This window comes from Oncorhynchus tshawytscha, linkage group LG12 (genome assembly GCF_018296145.1).
Source record: "Oncorhynchus tshawytscha isolate Ot180627B linkage group LG12, Otsh_v2.0, whole genome shotgun sequence".
In the NCBI taxonomy this organism is placed as follows: domain Eukaryota; kingdom Metazoa; phylum Chordata; class Actinopteri; order Salmoniformes; family Salmonidae; genus Oncorhynchus; species Oncorhynchus tshawytscha.
The window spans coordinates 19338896-19361954 of record NC_056440.1 but is presented as its reverse complement, the minus strand read 5'-3'; the positions used below and the strand labels follow the sequence as shown (position 1 = coordinate 19361954).

Here is a 23059-nt window from a genome sequence, read left to right as displayed (position 1 = left end):
TAACCTGAAAGGTCACTCACTCAGGAAGAAGCCACTGCTCCAAAACCACCATAAAAAAGCCAGACTACGGTTTGCAACTGCACATTTTTTTGGTCTGATGAAACAAAAATAGAACTGTTTGGCCATAATGACCATTGTTATGTTTGGAGGAAAAAGGACAAGTCGAAGAACACCATCCCAACCGTGAAGCACGGGATGGCAGCATAATGCTGTGGGGGTGCTTTGCTGCAGGAGGGACTGCTGCACTTCACAAAATTGACGGCATCATGAGGTACGAAAATTATGTGGATATATTGAAGCAACATCTCAAGACATCAGTCAGGAAGTTAAAGCTTGGTCGCAAATGGGTCTTCCAAATGGACAATGACCCCAAGCATACTTCCAAAGTTGTGGCAAAATGGCTTAAGGACAACAAAGTCAAGGTATTGGAGTGGCCATCACAAAGCCATGACCTCAATCTCATAGAAAATTTGTGGGCAGAACTGAAAAAGCTTGTATCTGACTCAGATACACCAGCTCTGTCAGGAGGAATGGGCCAAAATTCCCCCAATTTGTTTGTGGGAAGCTTGTGGAATGCTACAGGAAACGTTTGCCCAAGTTTATCAATTTAAAAGGCAATGCTACCAAATAATAATTGAGTGTATGTAAACATTTGACCCACTGGGAATGTGATGAAAGAAACATAAGTTGAAATAAATCATTCTCTCTACTATTATTCTGACATTTCACATTCTTAAATTAAAGTGGTGATACTAACTGACCTAAGACAAGGACTTTTTACTAGGATTGTCAGGAATTGTGAAAACCTAGGTTTTAAATGTATTTGTCTAAGTTGTATGTAAACTTCCGACTTCGACTGCATTACTCCAGAATGTCCGTTATTTCAGAGTCGCAATCTTTTTTTATGATGCATTTGGCGATTCAATTCATTCGCACAAAATGTATAAACAATGGCGTTCACTGTGAAAGTCGATAAATGTAGGCCCTTCATCTATAGGCTATGTGCAGCACTTCATTCGATTTATCGAATCAGTTTTTGTTTTCTTGCTCAAACCGCAAGCAACACCTGTCAAACACAGACATTTATCTCGATACACAGGGATGTCGTTTCGCACAGGACTAGTGTTATCAGAGGACTTTGGAATTTGTCAAAAGACAGTAGTTTATTCTGGTTAGTCAATGTCCAGATTTCAGTTTCCATTTAACCCATCTAAACAGTAGGCTACAGTTCCCTTGCCATAGGCTATTTTGAAGTCCCGTCTTGTGATTGCGAATTTGTATAATCATCACACATACACCGGCACTACTATAATTCTCTTTTACCACTTCACCAAATGTTTTCCAAACATTACGTTTCTGGTCCTGTCTTCTCTTTATTTTCAACTCTCCTTTCGCAGCTTATTTTCTGTCTTATTGAGTTAAACTTCGTCATTTTTCCTACGTGGATTGATGTTAACTCTGTGGATTGACGTTAACTTTTTCTGCCCACCCGGAAAGCATTATTTGGCGATTGGCTGTTTAGGCTTATGCGGTAATACAAGACAGCCTTAAACAATGAAAGAAAAACCTCAATGTAGCCTATATAAACTGTACAATAATTATACCTTTGGCGATTTTGGAAAGGTATTGTTTCTCTTTATTCAACCCGCCTTTCAGCCACCCGCCCTTTAGCCACACAATAATTAATGACCTTAAACCCGTGTGCCCCGTGGAGTTAACCATGGGGACTGCGGGTTATGAGTCAATCTGTGCATCACTAGGCCCTACCACAGGAAGCTGAAATTTAAAAAGGTTAAGGTAAGGGTTAAAGTTAGGGTTTGGGAAAGACTAAAATGAAGGGTAAGGGTAGGAGTAAGACGTCCCAAGGAAACCGGATAGCACGGACTGGTTGGCGAGTATCTGAGAGGGGCTCGAGTGCAGGGCCGTGATGCCCTGGACCAGAGCTAGTTGGAAAATGTAGAAAATTCACTCAAACTCTGATTCATTTTTTCCTATCATGCTTACTGTGAATATAATTTTAATAAAGTCTATCTATAAATTTGATAGCAAATTAGATATTTTGGGTTTATTATTCCCACACAAAAAAAATGTATCAATTTGCTGGCCAGGAACCTTGTGAATTGGACAACTTGTATATGGACACATTAGTAGCAGTACTCAGCTACTAATCACTAAAGATGGAGCATTATTGAATTTTAAATTGTTTTGTATTAAATTGTATTATCTAACTTGTTCCTGGTGTTATTTTTCTTAATGAATGTGTGAGGCAGCTGCTAGCTAGCTGGCTAACCATTTTGACAAATGCAAATTTTAACTAGCTAGCTAGATAGTCAGCTAGTTAATCAACACATTGATAACTTAATTATTCTTCTGTTGTTCTTGAAGTTGAGTTAGCAAATTAAATTTGCGAGTACCACTTTAAATCTGATGAAACAATAATACATTCCCTCATTCCTCTGTCTTCTGAGTTTGAAGTTGAAAATGTTTCACCCTAATAACTATTCACGTATTAGCTACAATGCAATGTCAGTGATTCATTGGCCCACCTTGTAGATAATTGTAGGGTAGAGAACTTAGACAAGTCAGCATATGAGAGTAGATATTTAATTGTGGGTTTGATTGTGTTTGCATACTTTAGCTTATCAAAACTTTTAGGACAGAGTTAAATGCCCCTTATCTAAGCCTGTATATGCATACTTTACAATAACACTATAGTTAGCTAGATAACGTAAGCTAGTTAGATTTAGTCATGATGAAGGCTGAAGCATTTCATGAGGGTAAGGAGGCTTATATAAAATTAAGTATAGCGGTAGCTCTTGTTTAGCATTTTCTGGTCCTCATTCCTATTTTCTGAATGCTATGTTGAGAACAAAACATATAAGCTGTTTGTTGGTGCTTGATTTAAAGTTGTAGTTTTAACCAACCTTTGTGTGTCAAACTTTTACACACACACACACAGACACAGACACCCCCACACACACACACTTCATAAACTATATTAGCCTATTCCTCTTCTCAGGCATATTAAAGCAAATTGATTTTTCCTTCAGAAAAAAAATAACACTGAAATGGCTATAGCTAGCTACTCCTACTCTCCCAGCAATTAAAACATAATTGTTTGGATAAATCATGATAACCTAGCTAGATAAACATGTCAGATTAGAGTTGATGTTATCTGCTGTCTGAGGAATAGCCAGAGACCTGTGTTAAAACAGCTTGTCAGAGTGATGGATTATCACATAATAGCTGTAGGGCCTAAATCTTAAATGGAAGACAGACAAAGTTAGTTTATGTATTTTGAGGACATTTTATCCGTAACCAAACAAAGTTGTGATGAGCATAATAGATCATATAGGCTGTATCCTGTTCCTAATACGTACGCTTCAGTAGTCGAAGACACTGACTTACTGTACGATTTATGAAGGATCACAAATTATATCCTGTTAGCACAGCACACTGTAGGTTAATCATGAATCAGAGGCTCTGTCCCAAACGGCACCCCATTCCCTATGTAGTGCACAAATTTTACCAGGGCCCAAATAGGGCACTATAAAGGGAATAGGGTGCCATCTGGAATGTAAAAAAAAAATCAAGCCATCCCTCCTACTCCACGGCGGTAGATGGTCTCCCAGTCTGGTAGTGGTTTCCATTATAAAACAGGATAGGATTATGAATGATTAACGTTAGCCGTTCTAATTCATTGTCTTCACTTCATAGAGCAGTGTTTCATGTCATATGTTTCCTTGTTCATACTATTGTTTAAGCATAGCCTAGTCTTATTCATGATGCATAGGCTACATATTTTGTTTTCAACTGTGCTCCATTTGTTAACATTCATTATTTATCAGTGTTCCTGTGCAAGATAAAACAAGCTTCATAGCAGACAGAGTCCACACTATTGTAATCTTTGCAACAGGAAACTGCAATCTGTTTTTCATTCTGCCAAAAATGGCAGCCATGTTATTAGATGGCAGCTATGTTATTAAATGGAAGCCATGTTATTTTGTAAACAGAATAGGTTAATCAGTTAATCAAATAAATGAGGCTTATTGATATGGTTGTTGTTCCTGCAACGTCATGCAATAGATGTTAAATAATTAGACTATTAGGCCTAAATAATTGGTTTGTGGTAGAAATCCAAATTGCCTGGTGTGTACATCTCAAATCAAATCAAAGTTATTTGTCACATACACATGGTTAGCAGATGTTAATGTGAGTGTAGCGAAATGCTTGTGCTTCTAGTTCCGACAATGCAGTAATAACCAACGAGTAATCTAACCTAACAATTCCAAAACTACTACCTTATACACACAAGTGTAAAGGGATAAAGAATATGTACATAAAGATATATGAATGAGTGATGGTACAGAACGGCATAGGCAAGATGCAGTAGATGGTATCGAGTACAGTATATACATATGAGATGAGTAATGTAGGGTATGTAAACAAAGTGGCATAGTTTAAAGTGGCTAGTGATACATGTATTACATAAAGATGCAGTAGATGATATAGAGTACAGTATATACATATACATATGAGTTGAGTAATGTAGGGTATGTAAACATTATATTAAGTAGCATTGTTTAAAGTGGCTAGTGATATATTTTACATCAATTTCCATCAATTCCCATTATTAAAGTGGCTGGAGTTGAGTCAGTGTGTTGGCAGCAGCAACTCAATGTTAGTGGTGGCTGTTTAACAGTCTGATGGCCTTGAGATAGAAGCTGTTTTTCAGTCTCTCGTTCCCTGTTTGATGCACCTGTACTGACCTCGCCTTCTGGATGATAGCGGGGTGAACGAGCAGTGGCTCCGGTGGTTGTTGTCCTTGATGATCTTTATGGCCTTCCTGTGACATCGGGTGGTGTAGGTGTCCTAGAGGGCAGGTAGTTTGCCCCCGGTGATGCGTTGTGCAGACCTCACTACCCTCTGGAGAGCCTCACTGTTGTGGGCGGAGCAGTTGCCGTACCAGGCGGTGATGCAGCCCGACAGGATGCTCTCGATTGTGCATCTGTAGAAGTTTGTGAGTGCTTTTGGTGACAAGACGAATTTCTTCAGCCTCCTGAGGTTGAAGAGGCGCTGCTGCGCCTTCTTCACGATGCTGTCTGTGTAGGTGAACCAATTCATTTTGTCTGTGATGTGTACGCCGAGGAACTTAAAACTTACTAGCCTCTCAACTACTGTCCCATCGATGTGGATAGGGGGGGTGCTCCCTCTGCTGTTTCCTGAAGTCCACAATCATCTCCTTTATTTTGTTGACGTTGAGTGTGAGGTTATTTTCCTGACACCACACTCCGAGGGCCCTCACCTCCTCCCTGTAGTCCGTCTCGTCGTTGTTGGTAATCAAGCCTACCACTGTAGTGTCATCCGCAAACTTGATGATTGAGTTGGAGGCGTGCATGGCCATGCAGTCGTGGGTGAACAGGGAGTACAGGAGAGGTGTCAGAACGCACCCTTGTGGGGCCCCAGTGTTGAGGATCAGCGGGGTGGAGATGTTGTTACCTACCCTCACCACCTGGGGGTGGCCCGGGTGGCTCTAGGCTGTCAACTATGTGTGCGATCTAGGCCTAAACATGTATTCATTATGTGTTAAATCCTCACTGAGCTCTTCAACTAAAGCAAGTTTGCCCTCTCCTTCCTTCCTTCCTTCCTTCCTTCCTTCCTTCCTTCCTTCCTTCCTTCTTGAATTCCTTCTAGACTCACAGCTTGCAGGATATGAGGCAGCAGGCAGCTACTGCTGCCAAAGTGTTCATCCAGTGGCACTGTCTGCCATTTCCAGAACATGTTCCCTTCTGAACTGGAGAACAGGCTACGCTATAGCACTCTGATAGCACTGTGATCACAATAAATACGATTGCATGGACATGGGTCCAGGGTCCGTATCTAAGCATCTTAGAGTAGAACATTGGTCATAAGTGCTCAGAATAGCTATTTTACTCCTACTCTTATGAGTAAAAATAAAAGCTATGCATGAAGCCTTTTTAGTCATAAGTCCAACCTAGTTGGCTGATATTTAGGAGACCTCATGAGGTTAAGAGTTAACAGCATGTCTCTTGATAATAGAAAAATTCAGTCAGGAAGTCAGTGGATGCAATTGCTTTGGAGTTGTTCAAATAATATGTTGATATTTCTATATGATCAATCCATTAATAATCTAGGGTTACATGTAGCATAATCTCTTGCGCTTTTGACAATTTTTTCATACGGGGCCTATTTCACATGATATGTCTAAATATTTTTTGCCACTAGGCTAATAAATAAATATCTTTTCAAATATTTAATGACCTACATCATGTTAATTCATGTTATCATTTTGGAGCACGACATCACGTTGTTAAAAGAAAGATGCCTAAATTAGGCATGCCTATAAATTGGTCAATTAAAGGCCCCTTGACTTTTTTCACATTTTGTTACGTTACAACCTTATTCTACAATTGATTAAATCGTTTTTTTTCCCCCTCATCGGTCTACACACAATAACCCATAATGACAAAGCAAAAACAGGTTTTTAGAAATGTTTGCAAATGTATAAAAACAACTGATATCACGTTTACATAAGTATTCAAACCATTTCCTTAGTACTTTATTGAAGCACAATTCAAAGGGTCTGAATACTTATGTAAATAAGGTATTTCAGTTTTTTTTATTTTAGGAATTGCTTCCATTTCTTAAAACATGTTTTTGGTTTGTCATTATGGGGTATTGTGTGTAGATTTAGGAGGGAATTTAAAAAAAATCTATTTTAGAATAAGGCTGTAATGCAACAAAATGTGCAAAACGTCAAGGGGTCTGAATACTTTCTGAATGCACTGTATGTTAACTTTGATTGTGTTAGATGAAAATAGACCTTCCAAACGTTGTCTGCAACATCATTGGCAAGTGACTTTATGTACTGTGCCAAATCTATTTAGAGTTGTTAAAGGGGAGTGTGTTGACTATTGTATTATTGTAAAAAAATTAGCTTTTAACAGCCCTCAGAATTGGTTAAAACAAATGTTATGCATGCCAATAGTTTGGTAATGATTAAGAGTATGCAAAATTATTGTGTCAGGTGAAAAAAATAGGTAAAACATTTTACAAATGCAACATTTGATGTACAGATTTGATCTTCAGAAAATATTCAGACCCCTTGACTTTTTCCACATTTTGTTACATTATAGCTTTATTCTAAAATGTATTAAATAGTTTTTCCCCCTCATCAGTCAACACACAATACCCCATAATGACAAATCAAAAACAGGTTTTTAGAAATGTTTTCAAATGTATATGGATATCACATTTACATAAGTATTCAGACCCTTTACTCTGAAGATCCTCTCAAGCTCTGTCAGGCTGGATGTGGAGCGTCGCGCCACAGCTATTTTCAGATCTCTCCAGAGATGTTCGATCAGATTCAAGTCCGGGCTCTGGCTGGGCCACTCAAGGACATTCTTAGACTTGTCCTGAAGCCACTCCTGCGTTGTCTTGGCTGTGTGATTAGGGTTGTTGTCCTGTAGGAAGGTGAACCTTCGCCCCAGTCTGAGGTCCTGAGCGCTGTGGAGCAGGTTTTCATCAAGGATCTCTCTGTACTTTGCACTGTTCATCTTTCCCTCGATCCTGACTAGTCACCCTGTCTCTGCCGTTGAAAAACCTCCCCATAACAGGATGCTGCCACCACCATGCTTCACAGTAGGGATGGTGTCAGGTATCCTCCAGATGTGACCCTTGGCATTCGTGCAAAATAGTTAAAATGTGGTTTCATCAGACTAGAGAATCTTGTTTCTCATAGTCTGAGAGTCCTTTAGGTGTCTCTTGGAAAACTCCAAGTGGGCTGTGATGCGCCTTTTCCCGAGGAGTGGCTTCCATCTGGCCACTCTACCATAAATGCCTGATTGATGGAGTGCTGCAGAGATGATTGTCCTTCTGGAAGGTTCTCCCATCTCCACAGAGGAACTCTGTAGCTCTGTCAGAGTGACCATCGGGTTCTTGGTCACCTCCATGACCAAGGCCCTTCTCCCCCGATTGCTCAATTTGGCCGAGTCTTGGTGGTTCCAAACTTCTTCCATTTAAGAATGATGGAGGCCACTGTGTTCTTGGGGATTCAATGCTGCAGACATTTTTTGGTACCCTTGCCCAGATCTGTGCCTCAACACAACCCTGTCTCGGAGCTCTACAGACAATTCCTTCGACCTCGTGGCTTGGTTTTCGCTCTGACATGCACTGTCAACTGTGGGACCTTACTTAGTGTGTGCCTTTCCAAAACATGTCCAATCAATTGAATTTACCACAGATGGACTCCAATCAAGTTGTAAAACATCTCAAGGATGATCAATGGAAACAGGATTCACCTGAGCTCAATTTCGTCTGTATAAGCTATTTCAGTTTTTTTAAACTAAATGTGCAGAAATGTCTAAAAAAACTGTTTTTGCTTTGTCATCATGGGGTATTGTGTGTACATTGATGACGGGGAAAATGTGATTTAATCCATTTTAGAATAAGGCTGTAACATAACAAAATGTGGAAAAAGGGAAGGGGTCTGAATACTTTCCGAATGCACTGTACACAGTGGGAGTCTGAAGCTTGCTATAAAGTTCACAGCTGGTGATGCCTCATTGCCATTGTTTTTTTCCCCATTTGCAAAAATGTCAACGAGCGTCATCACTAGCTTTCCTTTGCGGTACCTCAAGCTGTCGTGATTGCCAGCTGAGCAACTTTTATGACTTGCTTTTACTCCTGGCTCAGAGTGTGTTTGAGCAGTATTTTAACATCATCCTTTAACCTACTCTGAGCTGGGAGGTTTTGTAGTCTTAAAACAGGTTTTAACAGGATTCCTAGGACTTTTTTCTGAGATGCTTTGTGGATACGGGCCCTGATCCTAGATCAGCACTCCTACTCTGAGATGCTTGATACCTACGGCCCCTGATCTGCTAAGGCTCCTGCTGGTCAGACCCATTTGCTCTATAAATCATTTTGAGACACATAACATGTTTATGTCCCGTGTCCAGCTCCTCTGTTCTCCTGCTTTTAGTTAGTGCCTTGTGGGGTTTTGTAGACTAGGCGCCGAACACGTCAAGAAGTGCCGCTGATGACTCCAATGCACTCTTCACTGATCTGGTCTTTATCCTCAGTTGAACTGTCACACTTGAGAGCAGAAACTGGTTTGAAAAACAGGATTTGGTAATAATCCAGGGAATGGAGTGAAGCAGGTCCATGAGGATAAACACTTCTGCTATATGCCCACATTAAAGAATGTGCAGCTAGCTAAATGGTTAGAGCAGAGTTCACAGGACAAAAACATTTTTCTTGCCATGCATGTGCCACATGAAAAAGGTAGCTTTACAACACAGCTTTGTGGTTTAATGGCACTTCCCTCTTGATTGGGTGGTCTCTCTTTAGCACACTTTTTTCCCCTGTAGGATGCACTACACATACCACTGCTGAAGAAATACAGCGTGCCTCTCCTCAGGGAGTCCATCCACAGCTACAGTGCCTCATCATAAAACCTCTACAACATTTCTCTCATCCCCTTGCTAGCAGTATATCATAGGAATTGTAATGCCAAACTTTTTAAGTGAGCTTGTAATTTTTTATACAGTCATATTTATTTCACCAGACTTTCTTTTTCTTCCTTTTTTTCAGATGTCCAAGTGACAAAATACCAAATGCATAAATTCATAAAATACTTTATTTTATTCAACTTTGGATCCATGTTGGTCTTTTATCTGAAATATATCATGGGGCAGAACATTTTGTTGATGATTTCCACCTCTATTGAAGAATATTGACTTATTATTAAATGTTATTTTCTATTCCAAGGTTTAGTACAAGAAAAGGTCTGGCGAAGCTCTAAGCATTCAGTGTATTTGGCAGGTAGCGAGCCAGACCAGCCAAGGACAATAAAATAAATTGGTAATGCTGTCAAATTTTCTCCACATCCCCTTTCCCTTTAATTTTCCTTATTCACATATCTACAGTAGATCGCTTGACACAAAGTAGGCTAAATAACTTGTTAAAGATGGTATCTATCCTCAGAAACTCCTATCGTAGCACACTCTTATCCTAAAGCCTGTGTGCCGTACAGTTTTTAATGTTCAAATTACTGCATCCAACGTAATGGAAATATGTTCAGACGAAGGAGAAATGTGGTTTGAATCCCAGCCTTTGGATGGGAAATTAGAGGAAGAACAAAGACTCCTCACGGCGGGCACCAAACATGCCTAAGACAACTGATCTGTTGGCGCTTGTTGTTACATTCCTTGGGCAGTGGGTGCATGGGAACATAACTTGGAGGCTGTTCAGAGGCCCGAAAGGCCTGCCTGCTCTCCTCATCTGGTCTGGTTTGCAGGACACTGCAAGTCCCCTCTCTTATGTGTCCCAAATGGCACCCTATTCCCTATATAGTGCAATACATACTGTGCTAACTGAATTTAAAAAAACAAATGAAACAAATATTTTCCACAATTGTTCTACATATGATAATAGGATTATTACACCTACTTATTAACAAAGATAACTTTTCTACATGATCATCTAAATATAGTGTACTATGAGCGCAGCATTAATTAATTAATAACATGAGTTTCTATTTTACCATTATGAGTTCTTAAGTAACCTAAGTAATTTATTCAGGCAGCTATAGGCTGAAAATGCAATAGGTAGCTTATGATTCTGTAATTATGTATAAGTAGGCTTTGTCTTTATTATAATATAAATTATAAGCCAAAGTGCCTTAACATGTAACACATACCGATTGCAAGGTGCAGCCTGTGTCCAAAACATTGGAGTCTGGTCCAGTCATTCAACGGGATGACCTTTACCACATTTGCACCGATATCGTTATGCACCCTTGCTGCTACTTATTCAGATCCCAGGCGGCTAAAGCTTCTCATCAATAAAGTGTTCTGTAAAATTAATGTAGGGCTCGGTTGTTCTACTGGACCAAATGTTCGTTGTAGTCACGTAATAGTCAACATGTGAGCTCCTTCAACTTCTCCCTAGAGTCCAATGAACTCTCGGGATTCCCCAGAGTCCAATGAACTTGTGGATACCATTTGTATATCTGTGTCCAGTATGAAGGAAGTTAGAGGTAGTTTTGCAAGCCAATGCTAACTAGCGTTTATGCAATGACTGGAAGTCTATGGGTATACCCATGGACTTCTGGTCCTTTTGCTAATGATAGTTAGCAATTGCTCTCGCGCTAGTAAGCAACTTCCTTCAAACTGCACACAGAGACATAAAAATGGTATCCACGACTTCATCTTACTCTGGGGAATCCCGAAGTATGCATTTAAGGGAGAAGTTGAAGGAGATCACATGTTGACTATGCTGCTGCTACTCTCTGTTAGTATCTATGCATCGTCACTTTAATGACTATACCTACATGTACATATTACCTCAATTACCTCGACACCGGTGCCCCCGCACATTGACTCTGTACCGGTACACTCCTGTATATAGCCCCGCTATATACAGGATGACAAATCTTTTCAGCCTCCTGAGGGGGAAGAGGGGTTGTCGTGCCTTCTACATGACTGTGTTGGTGTGTGTGCACCATGATGAATCCTTAGTGATGTAGACACCTAGGAACTTCGACCCGCTCCACTACAGCCCTGTGGATGAGGATGAGGAAGTGCATGTCCCTCCGTTTCCTGTAGTCCATGATCATCTCCTTTGTCTTGCTGAAATTGAGGGGTAAGTTGTTTTCCTGGCACCACATTGCCAGGTCACTGATCTCCTCCCTCACTGATCTCCTCCCTCACTGATCTCATCCCTCATCGTTGTCTGTGACCAGGCCAACTACCATCGTGTCATCAGCAAACTTAATGATGGTGTTGGAGTTGTCTGCAGCCACGCAGTCGTGGGTGAACAGGGAGTACAGGAGGGGACTAAACACGGAAACCTGAGGGGCCTCGGTGTTGAGGATCAGCGTGGCGGATCTGTTGTTGCCTACCCTTACCACCAGGGGGTGGCCTGTCAGGAAGTCCAGGATCCAGTTGCAGAGGGAGGTGTTCAGTCCCAGGTTCCTGAGCTAACCGATGAGCTTGGAGGCCACTATGCTGTTGAACAATGAACAGCATTCTCACATAGGTGTTCCTCTTGTCCAGGTGGGAGAGGGCAGTGTGGAGTGCATTAGAGATTGCGTCATATTTGGATCTATTGGGGCAGATTTCGAATTGGGATGGCCTTGGGATGATGGTGTTGATGTGAGCCATGACCAGCCTTTCCAAGCATTTCATGGCTACAGATCTGAGTGCTACAGGCTGATAGTCATTTAGACAGGTTACCTTGGCGTTCTTGAGCACAAAGACTATGGTGGTCTGCGGTCTTGTGAATGTTAACCCTTTTTAAAGGTCTTACCCACATCGGCTACGAGGAATGAGATCAAACAATCATCCGGAACAGCTGGTGCTCTCATCCATGGTTCAGTGTTGCTTTCCTCGAAGCGAGCATAGAAGGCATTTAGCTCGTCTGGTAGGCTCATGTCACTGGGAAGCTTGCGGCTGGGTTTTGTTTTGTAATCTGTGAAAGTTTGCACGCCCTGCCACATCTGTTGAGCATCAGAGCCGGCATACTAGGATTTAATCTTAGTCCTGTTTTGACTTTTTTTATGGATCGTTGGAGGTCGTAGTGGGATTTCTTATAAGTGTCCAGATTAGTGTCCCACTACCTTGAAAGCAGCAGCTCTAGCCTTTAGCTCAGTGTGGATGGTGCCTATAATCCATGGCTTCTGGTTGGGATATGTACGTACTGTCACCGTGGGGACGATGCAATGCATTTATTAATGAAGCTTGTGACTGATGTGTTAAACTCCTCAATGCTAGCAGATGAATCACAGAACATATTCCAGTCCAGTAGCAAAACGGTCCTGTAGCTTAGCATTGGCTTCATTAGATCACTTCTGTGTTGAGCGTCACTGGTACTTCCTGTTTGAATTTTGCTTGCAAAATGACAGTGCCAAGTGTTGTAGTGTTGTTGGCTTGCAGCGCAAACTCTCCACATTGAGCAGTGTAGACTGTATCACGGTGACAACAGATGGTTACTACCAATATTACAAGTTATTTTTCATGAAGGCTGCTTTCCTACTAAAAATAAGTGGGATGGAACAATTTGGAGATGGTGACCAAATCCAGATGGTGATCAATACTACAAGTTATTTCTCCCTCATCGAAAAATAAACATCACGTTCTTGTGCAAGTTTCAACGAGCACCATGCTATTGCCAGCTAGACAGCATAAACTAGCTGGGAAGGGCAGCAAGGGTTTATCAGGACCGAATCCATTCGTTTCTACACTCGCCTGCAGGCGTGTCCGTATAGCCTCTCCCCACCAGCATCTAAGCAGGGACGCTTGTGATTCACCAGTATGTGCATGCTATGCAAAGAGTGAGAGAGGTTGCTTGTGATTGGTCTGCATCCTCTGTGCATGTAAAGTGTGACTAAACAGAGTCTAGCACATCTCACTGGAGGAGGCACCGTATAGTTTTTGTTGTACTTTCAGAGACTTTATCAGACACTCTTATCCTGAGTGATTTACAGTAGTGAGCACATAGATTTTCATTTTTTCATACTGGTCCCCTGTGGGAATCAAACCCACAACCCTGGCATTGCAAGGGCCATGGTCTACCATCTGAGCCACATTGGACCCTGGTATAAATTTAAAAAACATTCAATTTTTGCCTAAAATCTTTTGTAGCTCAGGCCCTGAAGCAAGGGTGTGCATATTCTTGGTACCATTTGAAAGGAAACACTTTTTAAGTGTGTGGAAATGTGAATTGAATGTATGAGAATATAACACAATAGATTTGGTAGAATATAAAATACAAAGACAAAAACAGTACAACATTTTTCTACACCATCTTTGAAATGCAACAGAAAGGTCCCAACTCTAGCCATCACTCTGGTTGTAAGTCCGATGGTGTCCACAAGATGGCAGCAGTGTATGTGCAAAGTGTCAGATGGATAACTTGAAGTATGAGCAAACTCCATGACATTTAGTGTGAAGTCACCCAGGTACATTTGGGCAAATCGTGAAGGAGACATTTACATTTACATTACATTTTTCTGCAAGAATATCGTCAAATCTGTCTACTTGGACTTTGATTTAGCTTTCCAGTATTAGTAGCCATATTACAAGTTCAACATTTGCAAAACACCCAGTTTTCATGACTTCATAACTCTCCATATTCTTATAATTTTTGTCCAAAAGGAAAAGGCTTGCTGTCGCATAAGGTTAGCAGCAACATCTTGCGACAGATACGGGGTTCCCCTAAAGCCCAACTCTTGGCTATCTAGCTATCATTGTTTGACCCCGATTGGTGCTTATTTGACAAAGTTACAGTCAATCAAGTGAAAACTTCCCGCGTCATCGGCGTGCTTTGAAGGCTTCGCTCTCTGACCAAATTTGGTGTCCTATAGGATAAACTACACTCCTAATGATATGGTGAAGTCTGGTTACGTTTTAGGATCTCTGAGGAATAAATACAAACGTGATTTGACTGGTTGAAACAACGTTTAGGGTTAGATTTTCACAGATTGCTTTCTTTGCAAATTGAATGAGTGGAAATACAAAATCGATAGTGCATGGACCTTTTTAGGATATGAAAAATGATTTTATCTAACAAAACAAGTCTTCATGTTATCTCTGGGACCCTTTGGATGATAAACCAGAGCAAAATTTCAGAATGTAAATATACATTTCACCTTCAGAGGTGAATTTATCAAACCTATCACAGTGTAAAAAGTGTTTTGTTATTAGGAGCTCTCCTCAAACAATAGCATGGCATTTGTTTGCAGTAATAGCTACTGTAACTTGGGCAGTGCAGTTACATTAACAAGAATTTAAGCGTTCAGCCGATATGAGACACTTATATGTACCGACATTTGTTTTTTCTCTCAAATCTGCAATCGTGACAAACGGCGCTGCATGATTTACAACTGTCCCGTTGATGGGACTCCTATCCCTAATTAATAGGGATAGGCGTGTGTCAAAAAAAGGAGAAAATCGCAGCCTGGCTATTGGCTATTGCACATGTCAATATAGCAATTTCGATCTGAATTCTATTAATCCTGTAGCCCTAGTGCACAATATAGATGATAGGGTGCTATTTGGGATGCAACCTCAGTCTCTTCAATGGGCCTGCTCAGGAGACCAGATTGGAGACTCGCACTGACAGTCTTCACTACTTCCAGTGGTCCAACACCCCTTGGCCTAACCTGGCATGATGAGTTTATGTTAGCCACCCCTTATTTTCACTCTGTATGTAATTAGGGAGTGTGATTGCTTGAACTCTGTCAGAGCCACATTGCATCTCTCATATCAGCAACACCTATCATCACTGGTTTGATGGAAACCTTGGGAAAGTTTCTTTTACTATGCTAGTCTCTGCCAGTAGATAAGGAGAGATTCCTCACTAGAGGTTTTGGTGTGTCCTGCAGGGGTATGAAGTGAAAACATGTGGTGAGCACAAGGCCAAGGCATCCTAATTATTTTGGGAGGCTTGGCCAATAGTGTACAGGGATTGCAGCATTCTCTGATTCAATAGATTCTGGGAATCAAGCCACTCATTTATCCCAAGGATGAATATAATGGAAAAATTGTACTTGCCATTTGTTAGATATCTAAAACTCCATTTCATCATTTAAAATAGAAAAATACATCACTTGCTTACTAGCTTGATTGCCTTCCCTTAGAGCTCACCATATGTATCATCTTCAAGGGTACAGATTTTGATTTATCATGGGACGGGTTGCTTCCCAAATGGCTCCCTATACAGTGCCTTCGGAAAGTAGACCCCTTGACTTTTTCCACATTTTGTTACGTTACAGCCTTAGTCTAAAATGGATTAAATACATTTTTTTCCTCATCAAACTACACAGAATACCTCATAATGACAAAGCAAAAATAGTTTTTAAAACTTTTTTAAATGTAGAAATTTGCAACTGCATTAAAACATCTTTGGGATATGGGGCAGTATTTTCACATCCGGATGAAAAGCGTGTCCAAAGTAAACCTCCTGCTACTCTTGCTCAGAAGCCAGGATATGCATATTATTAGTAGATTTGGATAGAAAACAGTCTGAAGTTTCTAAAAGTGTTTGAATGATGTCTGTGAGTATAACATAACTTATTTGGCAGGCAAAACCCAGAGGACAAACCATCCAGGAATATATTTTGAGGTCACTCTCTTTTCAATGGGTTTCATTGGTAATCTAGAATTCTAAGGCAGGGGCTTGCAGTTCCCATTGCTTCCACTGGATGTCAACAGTCTTTAGAAATTGGTTGAGGTTTTTCCTATGTGTAATGAAGAAGTACGGCCATCCAGAACGAGGGTAACTTGAAGTGTACTGTTAGATAGAGGCGCATGACCAGAAATGCTCGCTACACATTGTTATCATCCTGTATTGAACGCCGTTTATCCCATCTTCAATGTTATTGATTATTTACATAAAAAAATACATAAAGTTGTATTACAAAAGTAGTTTGTAATGTTTGGACAATGCTTACAGGTAACTTTTGAGATATTTTGTAGTCACGTTGCGCAAGTTGGAACCGGTGTTTTTCTGGATCAAACACGCCAAATAAATTGACATTTTGGATATACATCGATGGAATTAATCAAACAAAAGGACCATTTGTGATGTTTAGGGGACATATTGGAGTGCCAACAGAAGATGCTCGTCAAAGGTAAGGCATGAATTATATTTTTATTTCTGCGTTTTGTGACGCACCTGCAGGGTTGAAATATGCTTTTCTCTCTTTGTTTACTGCTATCCTGAAATAATAGCATTGTTTGCTTTCGCTATAAAGCATTTTTGAAATCTGACACGTTGGCTGGATTTACAACAAGTGTAGCCTTCATATGGTATATTGAATGTGTGATTTCATCAAAGTTACATTTTATAGTAATTTATTTGAATTTGGCACTCTGCATTTTCACTGGATGTTGGCTAGGTGGGACGCTACCGTCCCACATATCCCAGAGAGGTTATTAACAAGAAAAAACAGAAATACCTTATTTACATAGTATTCAAACACTTTGCTATGAGACTCGAAATTGAGATCAGGTGATCCTGTTTCCATTGAGATGTTTCTACAACTTGATTTGAGTCCACCTGAGGTAAACTCAATTGATTGGACAGGATTTGGAAAGGCACGCACCTATCTATATAAGGTCCCACAGTTGACAGTGCATATCAGAGAAAAAACCAAGCCATGAGGTCAACGGAATTGCCTGTAGAGCCCTGAGACAGGATTGTGTCGAGGCACAGATCTGGGGAAGGGCACTAAAAACTTTCTGCAGCATTGAAGGTTCTCCAAGAACACAAATGGAAGAAGCTCTTCCTAGAGCAGGCCTCCCTGCCAAACTGAGCAATCGGGGGAGAAGGGCCTTGGTCAGGGAGGTGACCAAAAACATGATGGTCACTCTGATAGAGCTCCTGTGAAGTATGGTGATGGCAGCATCATGCTGTGGAGATGTTTTTCAGAGGCAGGGACTGGGAGACTTGTCAGGATTGAGGGAAAGATGAACGGAGCAAAGTATAGAGAGATCCTTGATGAAAACCTGCTCCAGAGTGCTCAGAACCTCAGACTGGGGTGAAGGTTCACCTTCCAACAGATCCATGACCCTTAGCACACAGCCAAGACAATGCAGGAGTGGCTTCGGGAGAAGTCTCTGAAAGTCCTTGAGTGGCCCAGCTAGAGCCCGGACTTGAACCCGGTCGAACATCTCTGGAGAGACCTGAAAATAGCTGTGCAGTGACACTCCCCATCCAACCTAACAGAGCTTGAGAGGCTCTGCAGAGAAGAATGGGAGAAACTCCCCAAATACAGGTGTGCCAAGCTTGTAGCGTCATTCCCAAAAAGACCTGAGGTTCTAATCACTGCCAAAGGTGCTTCAACAATGTACTGAATAAAGGGTCTGAATACTTATGTAAATATAATATTTCCTTCTCTTTTTTTGCGAAAATGCCTAAAAACCTGTTTTTACTTTGTTGGTATGGCGTATTGTGTGTAGGTTGATGAGGGGAAAAAAACTCTAATACATTTTAGATTAAGGCTGTAACGTAACAAAAGGTACAGTACAGTGCACTACTAACTACTAGCTGGTCAAAAGTAGTGCACTACATTATGAATAGGGTGCTATTTGAGAAACAACTTTTTTTCAATTGTGGTTGGTGTTTCAGATTGATAAGCAGCAGTTTGTTGAGACTGAGGACATTGAACAGCTTGTATGCTGTGGCAGATATGCTGGGAGGCTCGTCGCACCTGGAGGGCTGTCTGGCCTGCCTCACAGCTCACACCATCTTCCTCTGTATGGAGACACAGTACAAGAGGGTGGGAGACCCTCACCCAGCCACACAACTTGGGTTGTAAAATATGCTAACTTTCCCCAGATTCCCAGGTTTCCAGATATCGAGATTGGAAGTACAAACTACTGACTACTGTAAGTCGGTCTGGATAAGTGTGTCAGCTAAATGACAACAACAACAAAAAGATTCCATGAATCAGAAGGGAATGAGAAGGAAATGTGGAATCCTTCAAGGATTTCTGGAAATCCTGGAAATTTTGAGACACAAAACAGAATTCTGCAACCCTGCATGCTACTTAATGTATGCTGACAACAAAGCTCCACCAAGTAGAGCCAATGTACTTTAAAAAATGCTTTGTAGTTATCCAATTTAGATCGAGGACAAACAGATTTAATAGATTTCATGCTAATCAGCAGCCCTATTTTAGAGTTGGAAAGAAAGGCCCCCTCATAGAAATTGCTTGAAATTAAAGGGCATTTTGTTCCCACACTGAAGGTCTTTATCGCTGTCATGTAATCCATCAAGAAATTTGATCAATGGTTTTTATCTTCATGTTGCAATTTAGTAAGTCTGAATTAGGAGAAAGGAACCCAAATCAGTACAGTAAAGGGAACATGAGATGTGAGGCATTGATATTAATATAATCACCTTTATGAAATGCAGTCAGTTAAAATGGCAGCGAGCAGTGCAGCTCTAACAGTAGAGCCCAAACAAGCAGATATAGACGATATGATTTTAAATGTGATTTAAAATGTACCTCTTTAGTAATTTAGCAGACGCTCTTATCCAGAGCGACTTATAGTATACTATTACTACACAAATGCCTTTCTCAGATCCAGCTCTACCGGTTGGCACAGACAACCATATAGGATTTGATTTATTCCTTTGATCCATTGATTCAGACTCCTCGTGGGAGTCATAAAGGGGCTTACATGTTAACGTCCTCCTACCTGGAAATAATGTGGAGACTTGGTCATGTGCCTAAAGGAAATCCTAGTGGGAAAATGGATCATTGTAATTTAGGAGGATAAATGCTATTCCTCTTGGCCAGTCCTACGCATGTAATGGGACCCCAATAAGAGATATGGGTGTGCACTTGTTTACTACACCCAACAAATGTAAACGTTTTAGATTGGTGTAATGAAAGTGCGTGCCTGCCTGCCCCTGTACCTGTTTCAATGGGGCCTGCTACCCCACGGGGTCTTCTCCTCCCCGACCCTCTAGCGAGCCACTCTCTCTCTCTTTTCCCAGGGGGAGAGTCCACTCTCTCTCTTTTCCCAGGAGGAGGGTCCACTCTCTCTCTCTTTTCCCAGGGGGAGGGTCCACTCTCTCTCTCTTTTCCCAGGGGGAGGGTCCACTCTCTCTCTCTTTTCCCAGGGGAGGGTCCACTCTCTCTCTTTTTCCCAGGGGAGGGTCCACTCTCTCTCTCTTTTCCCAGGGGAGGGTCCACTCTCTCTCTCTTTTCCCAGGGGAGGGTCCACTCTCTCTCTCTTTTCCCAGGGTAGGGTCCACTCTCTCTCTCTTTTCCCAGGGTAGGGTCCACTCTCTCTCTCTTTTCCCAGGGTAGGGTCCACTCCCTCTCTCTTTCCCAGGGGAGGGTCCACTCTCTCTCTTTTTCCCAGGGGAGGGTCCACTCTCTCTCTTTTTCCCAGGGGAGGGTCCACTCTCTCTCTCTTTTCCCAGGGGAGGGTCCACTCTCTCTCTTTTTCCCAGGGGGAGGGTCCACTCTCTCTCTTTTTCCCAGGGGAGGGTCCACTCTCTCTCTTTTTCCCAGGGGAGGGTCCACTCTCTCTCTCTTTTCCCAGGGGAGGGTCCACTCTCTCTCTCTTTTCCCAGGGGAGGGTCCACTCTCTCTCTCTTTTCCCAGGGGAGGGTCCACTCTCTCTCTCTTTTCCCAGGGGGAGGGTCCACTCTCTCTCTCTTTTCCCAGGGGGAGGGTCCACTCTCTCTCTCTTTTCCCAGGGGGAAAAATGCTCCGGCAGAAAACAAAGTATTCTGATTGTATAACAACGGTCTGAGAGAGGAGGTTCTCAGATTTCTGTAGGTATACATTGTATTTCACAAATCTAAATTTTGAGGTCAGTAGCAACTATTTTACAAAGAAGATATTAGATATGGCTTTGAGATCCTTGAGCGCGTGAAATACGCATTGCCATTGCATTGGGCAGTAGGATACAACTTCAAAGTTTTTTTTTGGAACATTACATGTAATACATGGCTACTAGCAGTGGGTATTACATTTAGAGTTAGTGATCTAGCTAATGTGTTTAAAGTCTCCACTTTCTCAGGTGGTGAATTAGCCCCAAATAAATTGGCCTATGATATTAGATCACATAAAGATGCAGGCAAATTCATCTCTATAAAAAATAGTTTTTAAAATTGGAAAATTCTAGGGCCGTATTTTAACAGTAAAATACAACAATACCTTGTTTATTAAATACCATATCGGTAGTCTATTACACTTTTTAATAAAGCACAGTGAATGACTTTATAGACTATAGTAATAATATACTATTTAGCAGATGCTTTTATCCAAAGCGACGTAGTCATTGCGTGCCTACATTTTATGTTTGGATGGTCCCAGGAATCTAACCCACTATCCTGGCGTTGCAAGCACCATGCTCTACCAACTGAACTACTGATTTTTTCTATTGTGACACCGCATTTATTTTTTTGTGCTACCAAATCATGGGCTGGTGCCACCAACTGAAAACCAGGTGAAAATCTTAGTTTGGAGCCCTGGGCAAGCTAGAGGGAATGTCCATATGCCAGTCATTTTCTTTCAAATCCCTGAAGTGAACAAGTGCACACTTTGGGAGAAAGGTGAGATTATTAGGAAGCAAACCATGGGCTCTCGCATATTGGTGAAATATTGTTATATACTGTATGTCTCAGCATTAAGACTCCTTTATGGCCTATCAAATAGCTGGTTGCATAGGCCTACAAAGTACAGCCTACATCCCAAAAAGGCCCAATAAGGCTCATTATATTAGAGACTGTATCGCCCCCTAATGAAAATAAAGTGACAGGGACTTTGTGAAATCGTCCATCACTGTTTTCATAGACGGAAAATGGGTCGTAATGGAGAGCATCTATGCGGCTTGGCTGTAAATCGACATTTGACAAAGTGATTTATATGAATCTGGTACCATAGAAAAGTTATAGTACACTATGTACAGGAATAAGTGTGTCATTGGTGTTCCAATCTCATCTGGATTTCTATTCGACCAGACAGATTTGATATGGGATGATTTGAACCATTGGCTTGATTTGATATTTTATGAGGGCTCATAAAGATAGAAGTCAAGATGAATGATTTGAAATGACTTCTTAACTGAGCACACCTAAAAGATTTAACTACAGTAAATTTGACAAAATGTACATCATAAGTTGATTAATATGTGTTTTTTGCATTTTAGATAACCCTAATCCTTTTCCTAACCTTAATCTGATTCTCCTAACCTGCTCTGTTATTTATCCTAACCTGCTGCGTAAGTTCTCCTAAACCTGCTCCAAAAAGTCAAGTCTGACAAAAGCTTGATACACTACCTTCTAGCCATGAACCTCCTTCCTGTCCACTTAGAACATGAGGGGGTGAGGTCAAGGTTGAGAGAGACACAAGTCTACTCTCCTTATTGGTGAAAGGAAATTCTCCAGCTTGAAAATAAAGTTGGCAATCTTCCAACATGGAATAATTGAACTTAAACTATGTATAGCAAGGACAGCTATAAAATTGAAATGTTTTATTTTGTCTCTTTTCAGCTTTTGAAGAAGATTGCCAAATTCATCCAGGAGCAGAATGGTAAGATCTATGCCGCACGAGGTCTTCTCCTCATCGACCCTATTGAGAGAGGCCTCAGAGGTATATCCTTCTACACCAAGCAGTTTTATAGACATCAAAGCAACATGTCTATTTTTGAAAGGAGACTCAGACTGTCCCAAATGGCACCCTACTGTATTAAGGCTACTACTTTGTAAGGTAGTGCACCATATAGGAAATGGTGCCTATTGGGATGCAGTCTCAATACGTGCTAGGGACACAGGGTAAACCAGTTAGATAGAAAAAACACTATTTAGAATTAGTATTCTGCTTTTTTTCAGTACCCACAGAAAACTTGGCCATTTGAGGGCATTTGGAAACGCCTTCAATGCGTTCGCCTTCATTAAGTCTGTCAGAAATGGTTTACCTTGCAGATGTAAACACAGAAATACAAACTGCTTGTATTACAATAACAGCACAATGAGTTGGGTGATGCAGCCTGATATTAGATGTTAAAGTAGGGGCTGGGCTAGCTCCATATTGATGTGTTGTGCAGTGCTAGCTAGCTAGTTTCACAGTGACCTGCTGCCGATGTGCGACCGAGTGGTTATGTGGTATTACCACAGATGCATCCCAAATAGCACCCTATTCTCTTTACAGTGCACAACTTTTGACCAGAGCCCCATAAGGAATAGGGTGCCATTTGGGACACATACCCAGAGCACTGTGTGGTATGCTCCCCTCCAGAACCACTTCCTGCCTGCCTGTGAATGGAAACCAGGAGTCTGGACAGCTCACAGAAAACCTAGTGGTACCCTGTAATAACACCAGATAAAAGTTATATTTAATCCATTTCATCTGCATTAAATCATAGGGTGCAGAAACAGTCTCTGTTCTCCAAGTGTGTGGGGTGCAGCCTGAGTGACTGACTCAACATCCAAATTAATTGTACAGAGGGCTGGGGCAGGCAGTGGAATATGACTGAAATTGTTTGCAGCTGAGGACCTCCTCCTCTTG

General features: G+C 41.3%; 1 pseudogene; it reads left to right on the top strand.

Annotated features, from left to right (window-relative positions):
• LOC112263926 overlaps nucleotides 1-22812 on the top strand; it is a 42274-nt pseudogene extending 19462 nt beyond the window's left edge.
• The last annotated feature ends 247 nt before the right edge of the window (nucleotides 22813-23059 follow it).